This window comes from Dunckerocampus dactyliophorus, chromosome 19 (genome assembly GCF_027744805.1).
Source record: "Dunckerocampus dactyliophorus isolate RoL2022-P2 chromosome 19, RoL_Ddac_1.1, whole genome shotgun sequence".
NCBI lineage: Eukaryota > Metazoa > Chordata > Actinopteri > Syngnathiformes > Syngnathidae > Dunckerocampus > Dunckerocampus dactyliophorus.
The window spans coordinates 12,550,899-12,566,852 of NC_072837.1; positions in this window are offsets into that span (position 1 = coordinate 12,550,899).

Sequence of the window (15,954 nt, forward strand, 5' to 3'; positions counted from 1 at the left end):
ACTGTTTACAGACAGTCCAAGTTGCCCGTGAAAAAATACTTGTCACAAACGCCAATTCCACAACTTTACGGAGTGAAAGATGACAACATAAAGGAAATATTGCATTATTATAAAATATTCTTATATATGGGCTGCACGGTGGTCTAGTGGTTAGCACGTTGGCCAACACAGTAACAGTCTGGAGATCGGGAAGAACCTGGCTTCGATTCTCCCTTGGGCATCTCTGTGTGGAGTTTGCATGTTCTCCCGTGCGTGCGTGGGTTTTCTCCGGGTACTCTGGTTTCCTCCCACATTCCAAAAACATGCATGTTAGGTTAATTGGCGACTCTAAATTGTCCATAGGTATGAATGTGAGTGTGAATGGTTGTTTGTCTATATGTGCCCTGCGATTGGCTGGCGACCAGTCCAGGGTGTACCCCGCCTGTCGCCCGAAGACAGCTGGGATAGGCTCCAGCATACCCCCGCGACCCTAAAGAGGAGAACCGGTATAGAAAATGGATGGATGGATTATTATATATGATCATATTTGACAATAATATTGTGGGACAGTAAAAATGTCAAAACGCACCTGCATTGTTTTGTGACACGGTCAAATAAAAAAGTTTGTCAAGTCACGAATTGGGACACCCGTACTCATTTACATATCTGATGCAGTGGTGTTACTATCCTGCCTACACACCTGAAGCCAAGGCGAGATCGAACTGCTCCTTCGGATGCAGAAGATGAGAAGGAACACGGCAGGATCTTAGATGTCGGTACACAATGTTCGGTGTCCGACTGTGTTTATATCAAGTGTCCGAGTAAGAGCAATGTTCACTTCGGTTTGGTGTGAAAAGAATTGGCTCATACGATCCTACATCTGCTCGAACAATGACTCATAGGAAAAATGTTCCAAGCTAATCCAAGGCCTGAAAGAAGCAGAGATCAGTATGAGAGACACATTGCTGAAAGAGTAAGGATGACTCATTTCCTAGTGATTCATCTGAATTTGTGGTCTTTGACATGGTAGCATCAGCTGAAAAAGAGTTTCCATGAATGTGCTGGCGAAGGAGAGCAGCAAGTCGAGGCAGGGGCACAAAGATGTAAATGTTGCCTTGGCGGTCGTCATGACCCAAAGCCAAATGCCTTTGATTACACCAATTACCGCCAGCCTGACGGCGCCCCGGGGAACAGTTTTAACCGCCATTCATAACTATGGCTGTCAAAAGCTTCCTTCTCAGGCTCAGGTTACCTTCATTATTGCTATCATTCCTTCAAAGACGTGCACACAAAGTCAATGCAAAGAACATTGACAATGTACTGTACGTACGGGTGTGGGCGGAATGGGAACCGGGGTCGCTTCCGATAATCGAGCTTCTCTTATCAACAATGACAATGAAGTTCAATTCTTTCACAGAAATTGGAGTATTTGGACAAACAAAGCCTCAGCTTCTTTCATCGGAGGCTTCTTGAGAAAATAAAAGAGTATGTTCCTCAGGATCACCTTGAAAGAGCAAGCCGTGGATTTGTGACATCACTTGTATTTAGGGTTGGACCAGCGCCTACGGCAGGGGTTCCCGAAGTGTGAATGGGCCCGCAGCACATTCTAAAAATATAATATCACAAGAAAACTAGAAAAAACAAACAAAAAAACAATAGCAATAATGGAAAAAAAACAGTAATTTTACAATAATAAAGTTAAAATATTAGGAAAAAAAGTTGTACTCCAACAAAAAAGGCCATAATTTACGAGAATAATGTTAATATTAATATTATGAGGAAAATTAACGTCATTTTAGCAGCATAAAGTTTAATATAAAAGAAAGAGGTTATTTTTTAAAAGTCATAATATTATGAAAAACAAACAAAACAACAAATAAAGTTGTGATTTGTGGAAAATGAGGTTGTTTGTAGAAATTTCTAATGTTAAATGCGAAAGTCAAAATATGATGGGAATAAACTGTGGGAAAAAAAAAAGAAACTTGAACTAGTTGGAAAAAGACAGTGAATGGGCATTTTTAAAAATAGCTGTAATTTTAGCAGAATAAAGTCAAAGTTTTAAGAGACAGAAGTTGCAAAAAAAAGTGAAAAAATGTGCAATTTTATAAGAGTAAACTTGTAATATTATGGGGAAAAATAAAGTCATTTTAGTAGCATAGGGTTGAAATAATAAAGAAAAATACAACATTTTCTTTAAGTTGAGAAACAAACAAAACTAAATAAACTTGTCATTTTTAGAAATTTGGCTGGGGAAAAAGTTAGAATATTATGGGAATAAAGTCATAATATTACAAGAAGAAAATGTATGAAGATTATTTAAGAAGAAGGTTGAAATATTTGGAAGATGTATAAAAATAAATACAACACCAAAAATGGGCAAAAACAAGCAAAGAGTGAAGTTGATACTAATAATGGGTTTGTTCACAAAGCTGAGATGCAGTTTTTTCTTGAAATATATATCACTTGTTAGCATATCTACATGTGTTGCGTTACTAAATATCAAAGTGGCAAAGCTTGGACCCCCCTGGCGTGGGGAGTACCGGTATGCAGGATGCTGCAGCCCGTCTCCTGACCAAAACCAAGCAACGTGAGCACATCACTCCCGCACAGGCCTCTCTTCACTGGCTCCCAATTGCTTTTCAAATCCAATTAGAAATTGTACATGTCGTTTTTAAATGTTTGCACTTAACGACCCTGCCTTACGTGACTGATCTGCTGCGGCCTTACATTCCGCCCAGAGCCCTGAGGTCTGCAGCCCAGCGCCTGTCGACGGTGTCCAAAGCCAGGCTCAGAACCAGAGGAGATGGAGCCTTTTCGGTGGCAGCTCTCAGACATTCTCTCCCTGCTGGATCCTCCCAGTCCTTGAACCAGTTTAAGTCCAGACTGAAAACCCACAACGTCTCCCTGCCGTTCAGATCTAATTAAGCCGGATATCTCGGGTTGATTTTGCTGCCAAATTAATATAATTTACTTTTCTTTCAAACTTTACTTACGATACAGCTATACATTGAATTGATTGACACACTGACATTTAATGTATTCTCACTATTTTTTATTTGATTTGATTTCTGTACAGGTCAACTGGAGTTGTTTTAAATGTATAAATAAAATTTGAATTAAAAAAAAGTATGAACGTCGCTCTTTTTTCCCCCCGTTGTTTTTTTTTTCAATTTTGCAAATATTTTAACATTCTTCTTAAATAATCTTTGTAATTTTTCTTCTCGTAATGTTATGACTTTATTCCCATAATATTCTAACTTTTTCCACAACCTAACTTAATTGTTTTGTTTCTCGTAATGTTACAACTTCTGAAAAAAAATTACACATTTTTTACACATTTGAACTCTATGCTACTAAAATGACATTATTTTTCAACACGATATTACGAGTTTATTCCTTTTTCCTTTTTAGAATACAACTTTTTTTCTCTTAATATTTTGACTTTATTCAAGTAAAATTACATTTTTTTTTTTACATTTTTGCTGTTGTTTTTATTTTTTTTATTTTCCAACTATTTCAAATTTCTTGTCAATGTTCTTCTAGTAATTATGACTTTATTCCCATAATATTCTTTTTTACTTTATTTATTACTTTATTCTCGTCACATTAAAAGTTTTTCCGCAACCTAATTTTCCAAAAATTACAACTTTATTTGTTGTTTTCTTTTGTTTTTCATAATATTCCGACTTTTAAAAAACTTTATGCCACTAAAATAATGTTATTGTTCCTCATAATATTACAAGGCTATTCTCTTAAAATGATGACTTTTTTCAATAGATTAGACGTTTTTTCCCTTAATATTTAGACTTGATTAAATTACTGTTTTTTTCATTTTTTGCTGTTGTTGTTATTGTTTTTTTATTTTTTTTATTTGTTTTTATTTTTAGAATACTATTTTTAGAATTCTATTTTTAGAATTCTATTTTTAGAATGTGCCGTGGGCTCCAAATTGCCCCCAGGCCACATACTGGACACCCCTGCTTGAGCGCACTGGAGACGCTCTCTTTCTCTGGAGTGACGAGTCAACGCTTCTCCATCTGCAAATCTGATGGATGAGTCTGGGTTTAGCGATAGCCAGGAGAAGGGTACTAGTCTGACTGCACCGTGCCAAGTGTAAAGTTGGAGGAGTGGGGGCTGTTTTCAGGAACTGGGCTTGGCCCCTTAGTTCCAGGGAAAGGAACTCTGATTGCTTCGGAATACCAAGAAATGTTGCGCAATTATACTCCCAACTTTGTGGGAATAGTTTGGGGATGGCCCCATCCTGTTCCAACATGACTGGGCAGCAGTGCACAAAGCAACGTCCATAAAGACATGGATGAGCGAGAACTTGACTGGCCTGCACATCAAAACGACCTTTGATATGAATTACTTTGCATCCAACATCGGTGTCTGACCTCACAAATACCATCGTGGAAGCATGGTCTAATGTGCGTGCACCCTCCAGGTGTGTGTGCATGAGCCGTGAGTGTCAGCCATTAATGCTACACCAGGCTGAATGACAAATCACATGCAGTGTTCACTGCTAATTTTGAAGAATACACTTTTTTTTGGGTCAAATCTGTTCTCTGAAAGCGCTATTGGTAACAAATGCTAGCCTCTGGTGATGCGCTTATATTTTTGGGTTAAAAAAAAGTGTAATTTGACGCCAAGTAGGGACAGCACCTTTTTAAAGCCCTGTCCACACTGGTTGAAAAGAATTTATGTCACACTATGGCACACTATGCCGGACTAGTAAACACCATAAATTCCGGTGTATACGCCGCAGCCACTAAATTTAGAGGAAAAAACTAATTTGAACACGTACTGCCGTGTCCATGTCATAAAACTGCATGTCCGTGAGAACCAGGCAGCTATTTGTTTGACGGGGGCTATGAAAAAACTCAAGACGAGCTTGCCAACCCGTTGCAGGAGGTCGTTACTCAATATAACACCCTGACTCACGGTTTCATCTTAACAAACTAAAACTAAACTCATCACACAGCAACTTAACACTCATGTATACCTAATAAATATACAAACGTACCAAGTACAAGTACAAGTTTAAAGTGAAAAAAACGCAACATTTTAAAGTGTTCCCATATTGCATAGTTTGGCAAAGCATTTCATTGGAGGACAAGCAGCAAGGCTGCCTCTATCCACCAGAGGGCGCCAGAGGAGCCTAGAGCTCAGAAGGAAGCTGACGTCATTGCAGCGCCTCAATGAATGCGTTGCTCAGACGCATTGCATTATGGGAAAACATTGAGTCTTTTTTCCATTTCAAACTTGTACATACTTTGTATACTTCTCAGGTATACATTTTGAGTGTTAAGTTGCTGTGTGATGAGTTTAGTGTTGATGACAAGATGACACCATGAGTCAGACTGTTATATTGTTATACTGTTATATATGATGACCTCCTGCCATTTTCAATGGGTCAGTGCACTGATAGCTTGTGATTACCATTTCGCGAGTGGCACAGTATTGAAACAATTATTAGTAGTTCTGAAGTAAACGAGATGTCAAGAGATTAGAATTTGGCCATAAATTAGTGGCACTGTTGTATAAGTCAAAGTTTAAGAAAAAAGTAGCGGCTTATATACTGGAAATTACGGTAGTTGCATCCAGATGACTGGGTAAAAAGGATGCAATACACAAGGCACACCTAGCTGTGGCGCTGTGAACAGACGCGCAGACAGAACCACATGACACACCAAACCATAGAAGAAGAAAGAACGCATGCGCATGAAGTCCGTCGTCTTCCGCTTTTCAAGGCTTGCCCAGACTGACGATGACGTGGAATTACTTCTGCGAGTCCTTTTGGAGTATAAGACAACAAAATATCAGGAGAATGTTGACAGGAGTGACTCATGCCAGTTGAAGTGTTCTGATATTTTGTCTGTTTGTCACTTCTGGTCATGTGACGGCGCTGCAATGGCATGCCAACGTTTTCAGATATTCCTTTTCAAAAAATACTGTTTCAGGCCACCCAGAACGCCGTTTCCATGTGGATGAAAGGCTGAAACAATAAAATACTTTGCCGTTTTGACCTGAAAACATTTCCATGTGGGCAGCCTCTAAGTTTTAGAGTATTTGGTCCAATCAATGTACTTTACGTAGAAGAAGGACTTTTCATGCACAGAAGTTTCCTGGCTGTGGTACGAAAGCATACAGACGTCTACAGTAATCACTCACCATTTTCCGCTTCGAATTTGCGCTTCGAGCATCACGTTTTTTCAAAAATATATTAATCAATAAATCATGCTCTCTCATTGTGGAATATGGCCTATTATTAGCAGAAAATATGCATATTTAAGCAAATATTACATATTTTTGGCCTAAATTACCAATTTTCAAGCATAAAAATTGCCAAATGAAGTACAATAAAGCGTTCAGAAGATACATTCAAAGATGTTGTGACAATATGTAGTACTCTACACTGGTCACTAGGTGTCAGTAATGTTACTGTAATGTTAGGTGAGACACACAAGCACCAGACTTGATCTCACAACAGGCACAATAATCCCTAACATGGGCTACTGTTAACCCATGCCAAGCTACAACTCAGCTCCGAACCCCTGAGGTCACTTCCTCCCCTAACATTGGAACACATTTACAGCAACACAGTCTTATTTTCTCTTATTATGTTTACTACATTGGGTAATATGGGTGTAAAAGTGACTATAGGGGTGTTATTTCATGTCTAGAGGGCTCTAATGATGTTAAAAAGTGTATTTAGAAGGCTGTAAACAGGTTTTCTATGCTCTGACTACAAAAATATTACATTTATTAAGATTATGGGGCACTTTTACACCTTCCTAGAGTCCATCCTCACCTCCTCCATCACCATCTGGTTCACTGCAGCTGCTGCCAAAGACAAGGGCAGATTGCGGCGTATCATCCGCTCCACAGAGTGGGTGCAGTCTGCCTTCAATCCAGGACCTGTACGCCTCCAGGACTCTGAAGTGTGCAGGTAAGATTGTTGCCTCCCACCCGGGTCACAAACCTTTCCAACTACTCCCCTCCGGCATGACGCTTCGTTTGATCCATCAGGACCAGAACCTCAAGCTACAAGAACAGTTTCTTTCCGTCTGCCACCAGCCTCATGAAAAAGGCCCAGGATGCCCACGGACCCCCGTCCCCTAATATGTTACATAAAGTGGACCTATGATGCTTTTCCTCTTTTCTGACCTATAAATGTTGTCACAATGTTGTTTTCTCGTGTTAAACGATTCCAACGCGTCAGGATAATGAGGTTTGCGCATTTGGAAGTAAGACCTGGAAGCAGTTTTGGACAGCTCTGCACGCTGTGTTTTACACTGTTTCTTTTTAACACCGAGTTCCACTGACGTCAACGCAACCCGGACTTCCTTGCCTGGGCATGCCCGTATAATTCGGCCCATATTGTGCCCATATTGTTCGGGTGTGCCTAAAGAGGCAAGCATAAGGCAGAAGTGGAACTGTTGCTGAAGTTTGACGCCTTTCCAACGTTACTTGGTCGTGTTGAAGAGTCAGAAGAGCAAGCTGTAAGTGACAATTTATCAGTGTCCTAACTGTGTTTACTTTGTGTAAGTAATCGGACAAAAGCGGTTGTCTGCGTAGCATGAGGGATGTAAACATGTCCACCCTCAAAATTCCTGTACATACTGCTACAAATATATGGTTCTATTTAACTCCATCAGTAGTTCTTCTGCTGCTGTTTTGCACTGCTAAACTGTCCTTTTTATCATTTTTTTTTTATGTATTTGTATTTGTATCTTGTACTTTTTATTTACTTTTTATTGTTGCACCAACCCACCAGAAGAAATTTCCAATACTGTGTGAACTATACGTGACAATAAACCTGATTCTGATTTATAATTAAGGAATCCTACTTTGCGGAAATTCACTTATCATGGTCGGATTTGGAGCCAATTAACCGTGACAAATGAGGGATTACTGTGTTGGGTTGAGTTAGGTGTCAATCAAAAGGTCAAAGCATAGAGTTGTTTTGCTAGCACAGTGTACCAAATGCCGCATTAGCAAATGTACAAATACGTGGAGAGTACGCGCGTCTGATGGAAGCAGCAGGGCTGTTGGCACAGCAAGCGGTTAAAGTCAAGCTAAACTACTACTGTCTCAGGTCGGGCTGACTGCTGTCCCTCCTCTGCTGGCTGCGAGTAAATTTAGATCTGTGTCAGACTCTCGCTGCAGTAAACAGGCTTACAGTCTGGTTCTTTAGGCTGTTTACATGGCAAGCAGACCTGCGCCCAGCTACTCACAATTAAGCTGCTTGTCCTGGAATCTACAGGTGAAATCCTTTAAGACAGCCAAATCATTGTGTGACAGCTCCCTGTCTGTCGAGCTGAAGGCGAGTGGAGTAAACAAACAGGAGTGAATGCTGTGTGGGATGAGTCATCAGTGCTGAGAGCCGCACATGCCTGAGTCTGCTGCACATCCGCTCCCCTGAAGCTGCTCGTCACCACAGGCAGACTTCAGCAATTACCTTCTCGCCTACACACCCTCAGTCACATGGGCGGTAATAACAGTCTTACTCTGCTGTTCAAAACCCAGCTCTCGTATGTACTGTACTGTATATATGCTGTATAGGTGTCTGTGTGTCTACTGTATAAACAGTCATCAAAATCTATTAATAATAGCGATAATATTCAATTATTTTTATTGTGTTTGTTATTAGAACTGTATAAAGGGTGTGTATGCTGGCCTTGCAAGTACTGGGATGTTTTCACCTTCCAGGAATTGTGTACAGATCCTTGCAACATGGGGCCGTGCATTATCACGCCGCAACATTGGAATGGCACAGCAACGGGCTTCAGTAACTTGTCACGGTGTCATTCAAGACGGCATCAATAAAATGCACCATAGCACGCGCCTGTCCATAACATACCAGACGCCACTACTTCCACAAGGTACCGCTCACCCACGCAAGACGCCCTGCACTGCCCCGTACAGTGAAAACCAGGATTCATCCATGAAGACAGCACCTCTCCAAAGTGCCAAGCGCCATGTAACGTGAGCTTTTGCACACTCACGTCGACCACAGTCAGGTGGAGACGAGCATACAGATGAGCGTCCCTGAGACGAGTTCTGACAGTTTGTGCAGAAATTTTGAGCAGAGACTTCAGATTACACGTCTTCTGTACACCTGTCTGCCGAGACAAGATCCGCCTAGCTGACTCCGGCGGTAATCTTCTCTCCACAACTCTTTCTTCTTCTTCCTTCTTTAATTTTTTTAGTGTTAAAAAAACAAGGTACAACCTCACATACAGTAATCCCTGGTTTATCACTGTTAACTGGTTCCAGACTCGACCGTGATAAGTGAATTTCTGCAAAGTAGGATTCCTTATTTAGAAATAGAATATTTGGTATTTGGTATAGAGCATAGAAAACCTGCTTAAAACCTTCTAAATATCTTTTAAAAAATTATTACAGCCCTCTAGGCATGAAATAACACCCCTTTAGTCACTTTGACTCTCCTATTACTTAATATAGTCAACATAATAAGAGAAAATAAGACATAAATGCTCATGTGTGTTGCTGTAAATGTAATGTAATGTAAAACTGCGATTGGCTGGCGACCAGTCCAGGGTGTACCCCGCCTGTCGCCCGAAGTCAGCTGGGATAGGCTCCAGCATACCCCCGCCACCCTACTGAGAAGCGGCGTAGAAAATGGATGGATGGATAATAAGAGAAAACAAGACATAAATGCTCATGTGTGTTGCTGTAAATGTGTTCCGGTGGCGCGGACAGAAAGTGACATGGTGGCCTCACAGTCGAGTTTTAGCTTTGCGTGGGTTATTATTGCAATAAACATAGAATAAATGCCTGTTGTTCCAGCGATCGAGTCTGCTGCAGTAACATTACTGACACCTAGTGGCCAGTGTAGAATACTGCATATCATCACAACGTCTTTGAATGCGTTTTCTGAATGCCTTTATTTGTATTTTACTTCATTGAGAAATTTTTATGCTTAAAAATGCTTTGTTTAGACCAAAAATATGTAAAATGTGCTTAAATATGCATATTTTTGGACTAATAGTAGGCCATATTCATGCATTTTTGAAAATCCGTGATAGAGTGAAGCCGCAAAATTCAAAGTGGTGAGGGATTACTGCACATCAATCCATGAAAACGTTCCCGTTTTTCCTCCTTTTTTGATGCAGTGAAAACCCTATTTATGTGGATTTTTTTTCCTTTATAAAAAGGTTAAAAACAGTTGTCAAATAAAAGGCTGTCTTTTAGCCTCCTCATCCCTGCAATGAAATGATCAGGTAATGATCCTCCACATGACAGCATCTGCAACACAAGGTGTGTTACATAAAGCACACAATGGAGTCAACAATAAAGTTGGTGTGGAAATGTGAGGATCTTACTTCCTTTAACCTATTTTTTCCTTCCGTATTGTCAAGTAATTGCCCACAGCCGCTTCGAAGACCAAACTAATGTAGATCATCGGAATCCTAACGGGCACACAGTGCAATTTATAGAGCAGCAGGCAAGATATTATGACCTAAATACTGTCCATTATTGAGAGCCACCACATCTCTCGGTGCCACAGTTAGCCTAGTTATGGCATACAGTTGCCATGGCAACCGCACAATCAGATCCCAGATCCAGCACAAGCGCTAAATCAAAGTCCACTTGTAAAAAAATGAAATCAAAAAGCATTTCCCTCCGAATTCAGGGATTGTTTTGGTTAAAACACCTAAAAAAAGAAGTAGATGCTCAAAGACACAATGAGACCATAGCTTAAAGTCATTTCAAATTTCACAATGATACTAAAAAAATGTAGTATTACATAAAGGTTTTTTCAAAGTTAGGATCAGGCGTTGCCTTGGTCACGCTTGGTCAGAGTCTCCACTCACTCCGTGCGAGCAAAACTGTTATGGCTTTCTGACACTGGATCTTGAGTTTCAACCCCATTCTGTCCTTATTGTTTGGAAAATAAAAGCAGGGGGAAAAAGAAAAGCTCAAAGGTGCGTCGTTGAAGCACGGTCCGTATTTTCTGTTCCTCCGTTAGTCGCAGTCAAAGCACTGGAGAGCAAGGACTGAGGAGGAGGCTGCAAATAAGGGCCCTAGGATTTATTAATAGGATTAATTTCCCACTTCATGTTGGTTTTAATCAGATTCTAAGTAAATACGGGGCCAGTATTGCCAATACCAATCAATACTGCTACTTTACTTTTTCAAAACACAGGACAAATACTTGTATTAATCAACAAACTTAACTGTGAACAACTGAACCAGTTAGTGTTCGACAATGTACGGTTTGCGTACATTTCCAGTTAGCATACAATATGGCGCACATCTTGTCTGCGTTCGAGTCCAACTGTGTTCTTAATGTATTTTTTTTTAAATCACAAAACATCCTTGATAGCATCCCATGGAAACAGGAAGCAGAAGTCAGCTCCGTCGCCCGTCTATGATGTCATAAGCGGTGGACTCATTCTTTGCTAGCTAACAGCGTTCTGCCACAAGTCTCACAAATGTTCACACAAAAACCTTTTTGTAGTTTTACAATGATAGTTGTACATGCATTAAACAATTCTAGAACCATATAAATGATGAATGAAAGGGATAAAAGAACATTTAAGGTGACTTTTATCTTCATTGAAGACTACTGTTTTGAGAGACACAATGTGGCAGCGAGACAGCACACAGACGCCATCTTCCTGTTTTGCCGTGAGTTCTTTCTTGAGTTCAGTGGTGTTTCTCAACTTATTTATCAAAAATACTCTCACTTGCAACTTTCTTTGGCTGCATTTTGGGTTATTTTGCAGCTGTGATCAAAAGAAAAGCAGAGATTTGAGGTGAACCCTCTCTTTCTCCCTTTAATCGCCATTAACTCGCGACACAATCCAGGTTCCTAAATATGTCTCACACGCTTATTAAACACATTTAAAGTATAAAATGTGCAGCTGCTCGGCACGAATGAGGCTTGTGCTTCTGTAGCCAAACAACTCACATTGCGAAATCTCAATGCAAAAAGTGGAGCATCAGTGGAGCATGAAGATATAAATGTGTAAAAATTGGGGGCTTTTTGTAGCAGTGGTACTCGTACGCCGTACATTATCACCTATTTATAAATTATTACCCACTTCGGGTGAATGAGATGTGTTTTCTGTGGAAAAAACTGCTTAAAAATAAAAACAACAACATTATATTTGCACCCAAAACATAGCAATATCAATAATATGTACAACACAATAAAAACAAACAGGAAAAAGACTTCTACTGATTCTTTGGTATCGATAGTATCGATATGTGGATGGATCCAGCCACCCCCTGTGCTTGGGCTGTATGTAATATGTAACATATTCCAAAAGACCCACGTCTTGTTGCATTCAATTGAGTGAGGGAAGGTCTTAATCTCGCCCCCAACACACACACACACACACACACACACACACACACACACACACACACACACACACACACACACACACACACACACACACACAAAGCCTGCTGGGGAAGGAAGATGATCGTTTTCCTACAATGAAATGAGTCATTGTTCCCAATTCAGAGGTCAAACACAAGTGGAAGGGAACGAGAGTAGTCTCTGTCAGCAGAATGCTTCTTTCGTTTCAACTGAGCTAGGAGTCCTTATGGATCGCATCCAGGGCTTCTGTCTATACAAACAAATACAGACCAAGAGCTTGATCAGTAAATTGGGTCTGGCATCCTTGGACTTTTTATTGTTTCTTTGTCTAGAAAAAAAAACCCTCACGCCTCTGCAGCAAACGATGGATGTTTGGCGCCACCTGCAGTCTGAATGAAGACACAACACTGATTTTAGTCGACTGGGATTTATGAGCGTTTGTTGACGATAAACTACGGTGGCCGACAGCCGCGGCAACGTCCAAACGCTCCAAACACAGAAACACCGCAAAAACACACAGTGAGTCCGTGAAGCTCGCGGATTGAGTCAATGGTTTGTTTCGTGGAGTCTGTGTTGGATGCAGTTCGAGCAGGAAAGGGAAAAGAGTTGAGGCGAGGACCATATCTGTTGTTTTTTTCAACCGGGATAATACATTGATACGAATGATGTACAATCAATAACATGTCAATCGATTTCCTTATTAAAATGTCGCTTGTGGTAGCAGGGGTGAGTGAGTGAACGAGTTAACGGAAGACTCAGGAAGACCCGCGAGTTTTGAAGACTGCTTCGATAGTGTCGAGCGTTCCTTTCCTATAGCTTCCTGTTTTGTCCCAGTGTTATTTATTACGCCACATTACTCCACAGTGCTTTATTAGTTGCCCTTGCATCAGTGTTTTTTTTTAAAGTTCATTCGTAACTTGTGTTTGTTATTTTGTACTTGTTTTATGTTGCCGCGTTAATTAAAGCCGTTGCATCCTGATTTGGTGCATAACCAAAACATTCTTGCTGTGATGTTACATATACTGTATGTTCCAGTCTCCATGCTAAACGCATTCTTAACTTGACGCGTTTTACTTTGAATTGACCAAAGAACAAACATTGATCGAGTAATTTAAAAAACAAATAACTGTGTCTGTAATTATAGGTGAAAATAAAAAGATGTGCAATATGTTTTTCATTGAAGAATAAGAAGTGTAGCGTCCAACGTATACTGTAGATGGCACCATTTAACCGCAGTAGTAGTGATATTTGCTAGGATAAACAGCCACCAGAGGGCGTCTTCTCCCTGCACCGTTGCGCCTTCCAGTCACTAAACTCTCATTCAAATACAGCATACTGCTTTGGTGGGATATCAAATAAGTATTGCACTCTACCTTGAATCTACTGCGTGTATACTGTGTGTTTTCTCCGGGTACTCCGGTTTCCTCCCACATTCCAAAAATATGCATGTTAGGTTAATTGGAGACTCTAAATTGCCCATAGGTAATGTGATTGTGAACGGTTGTTTGTCTATATGTGCCCTGCGATTGGCTGGCGACCAGTCCAGGGTGTACGCCACCTCTCGCCTGAAGTCAGCTGGGATAGGCTCCAGCATACCCGCGACCCTAATGAGTATAAGCGGCATAGAAAATGGATGGATGGATGGATGGACGCATGTCAGCTTTGTGTTAAAGCGCATTATCATTATCATGATATCACGGGTGCAATATCAATATCTAGTATTGATCCTAGTAAAAAAGAAAAGGTATGTTAGGCTATGTACACAAGCATGCCTTTTGATGCAAATCACCATCAAATATAATATAGAAATGTACGATAGTACTTTCCTGTTTTTTCTATTAATAAATAATCCAATTACCCTGATAGCAGGAGTCTCCAAAGTGCGGCCTGGGGACTATTAGCGGCCCGCATCCGTTTTTTTATTGTCCCGTGGCACATTTTAAAAATGTAATTGAACAAGAACACTAAAAAAAATTTCAGCAATCAGCAGTCATTTTACAAAAAGTTGTAACAAGAAAAAGTTGCAGAATAATGTAATATTTGTCACGCCGGGGTTGCTGCTGTCGAAGACTTGACCCCCGGTATGCAGAGAGGAGGCGGCGAAGTGCAAAAATAAAAGTAATTTAATTGCACAAGACAACAAGAACAAAATCAAAAGTGACAAAGGAAAAGCTCTGTGGGAAAAATGATACAGAAATAATAAACAGGTAAGTCTAGGTGACAGCGCCACGCATTCGACGGCACTGGTCTTTTAACTGTCACTGATGAATATTGACAGCAGGTGTGCGCCCACCAGGCGTGGAGCGGCAGTCCCTTCCACCACACGGTTAACCACCGCTTGCCAGAATAATGGCGCAGAACAGGAAGTACACGCTCCTGTCCTGCGTAGCGTGACAATATTATGAGGAAAAACTTTAGTAGCATGAAGTTGAAATAGTAAAGAATTTTTTTCACCTCCCTGGTGAGGTGAGGTGAGGTGTTCCGGGCTTGCCCAGCAGGGAGAAGGCCCTGGGGCAGACCTCGGACACGCTGGAGGGGTTATGTCTCCTCCCGGTGGAACTGGAAGAGGTGGCCGGGGACCAGGAAGTCTGGGCTTCCCTGCTGAGACTGCTGCCCTCGTCAGCCAGACCTGGATCAGCGGAGGAAAATGGATGGATGGATGGATGGACGTTGTTATACAGGTGACTCTAAAAAAAAATTGTACTGCACATTAATGCAATTTTGATTGTTATTATTTTTGAAAGTCTCACTGGCTTCTCATGCACATGCTGAAAAAGTGCTGAGCCTCAACCAGTGCTTATACTTGTAGTCTGCTGGAATTTCAGGCGGCGAATAAAAACACTGAGAAACAAAAGATGGGATTTATAGCTCTTTGAACGGAGCCAAATTATGAAGAGTTGTTTCATTTCATTTCAAAGAGCCGTTCAAAAGACCTTATTCTTTCTGTAAAGCCACATTTTACATTGAGCTGTGCTGCTAGATCTCAGTGGCTCTTGTTGTTTTATACTCTCAGGTTTCACCACTAAAAGAGAAGATGTCTTCTTTCTGAGCGCTGTCACATCAATCGGCACGTTGTGACCACATGGAAATCACTCCCGGTTGCAGCGGTGCGTTGTATCGTACAAAAATATTTCCAAATGGCTAAAGTCAAACCACTAAAAGGACGTTGTGGTTATGGCATTATTTATTTATGTCTCTCTGTGGAAGTACATCCACCCGCCTGTATGTGGCGCTGTAGCATCCTACCACAGAAGAAGAGCATGGGCTGGGTGCGAATGCCAAGCACACCAAGAAGACGGCGACGATCCTTCCTTAGTAGATTATCAATTCTTCTTGATCCATGCGCTCACTTGCTCAGTGCCTTGTTGCTCCGTCCCAGATTATCCTTGTGGATAGCTGAGTCATTTTCACTTTTATTTTGTTTTTTTTTGGTGAAAAGTTGCCTCGTTATCCAAAAGACTATCTTTTGTTTAGTTGTACGGTCTTGTGGACTATTCTGCTCAGAGACATTATTAGATGTTTAATATGTTTATCTCTCGCAGTGAATATTCCTCAGGATTTAAGCAAGCTGACATGAAACCGCAGCAATGCTTGTCTGCACTGCAATGACTTAATGG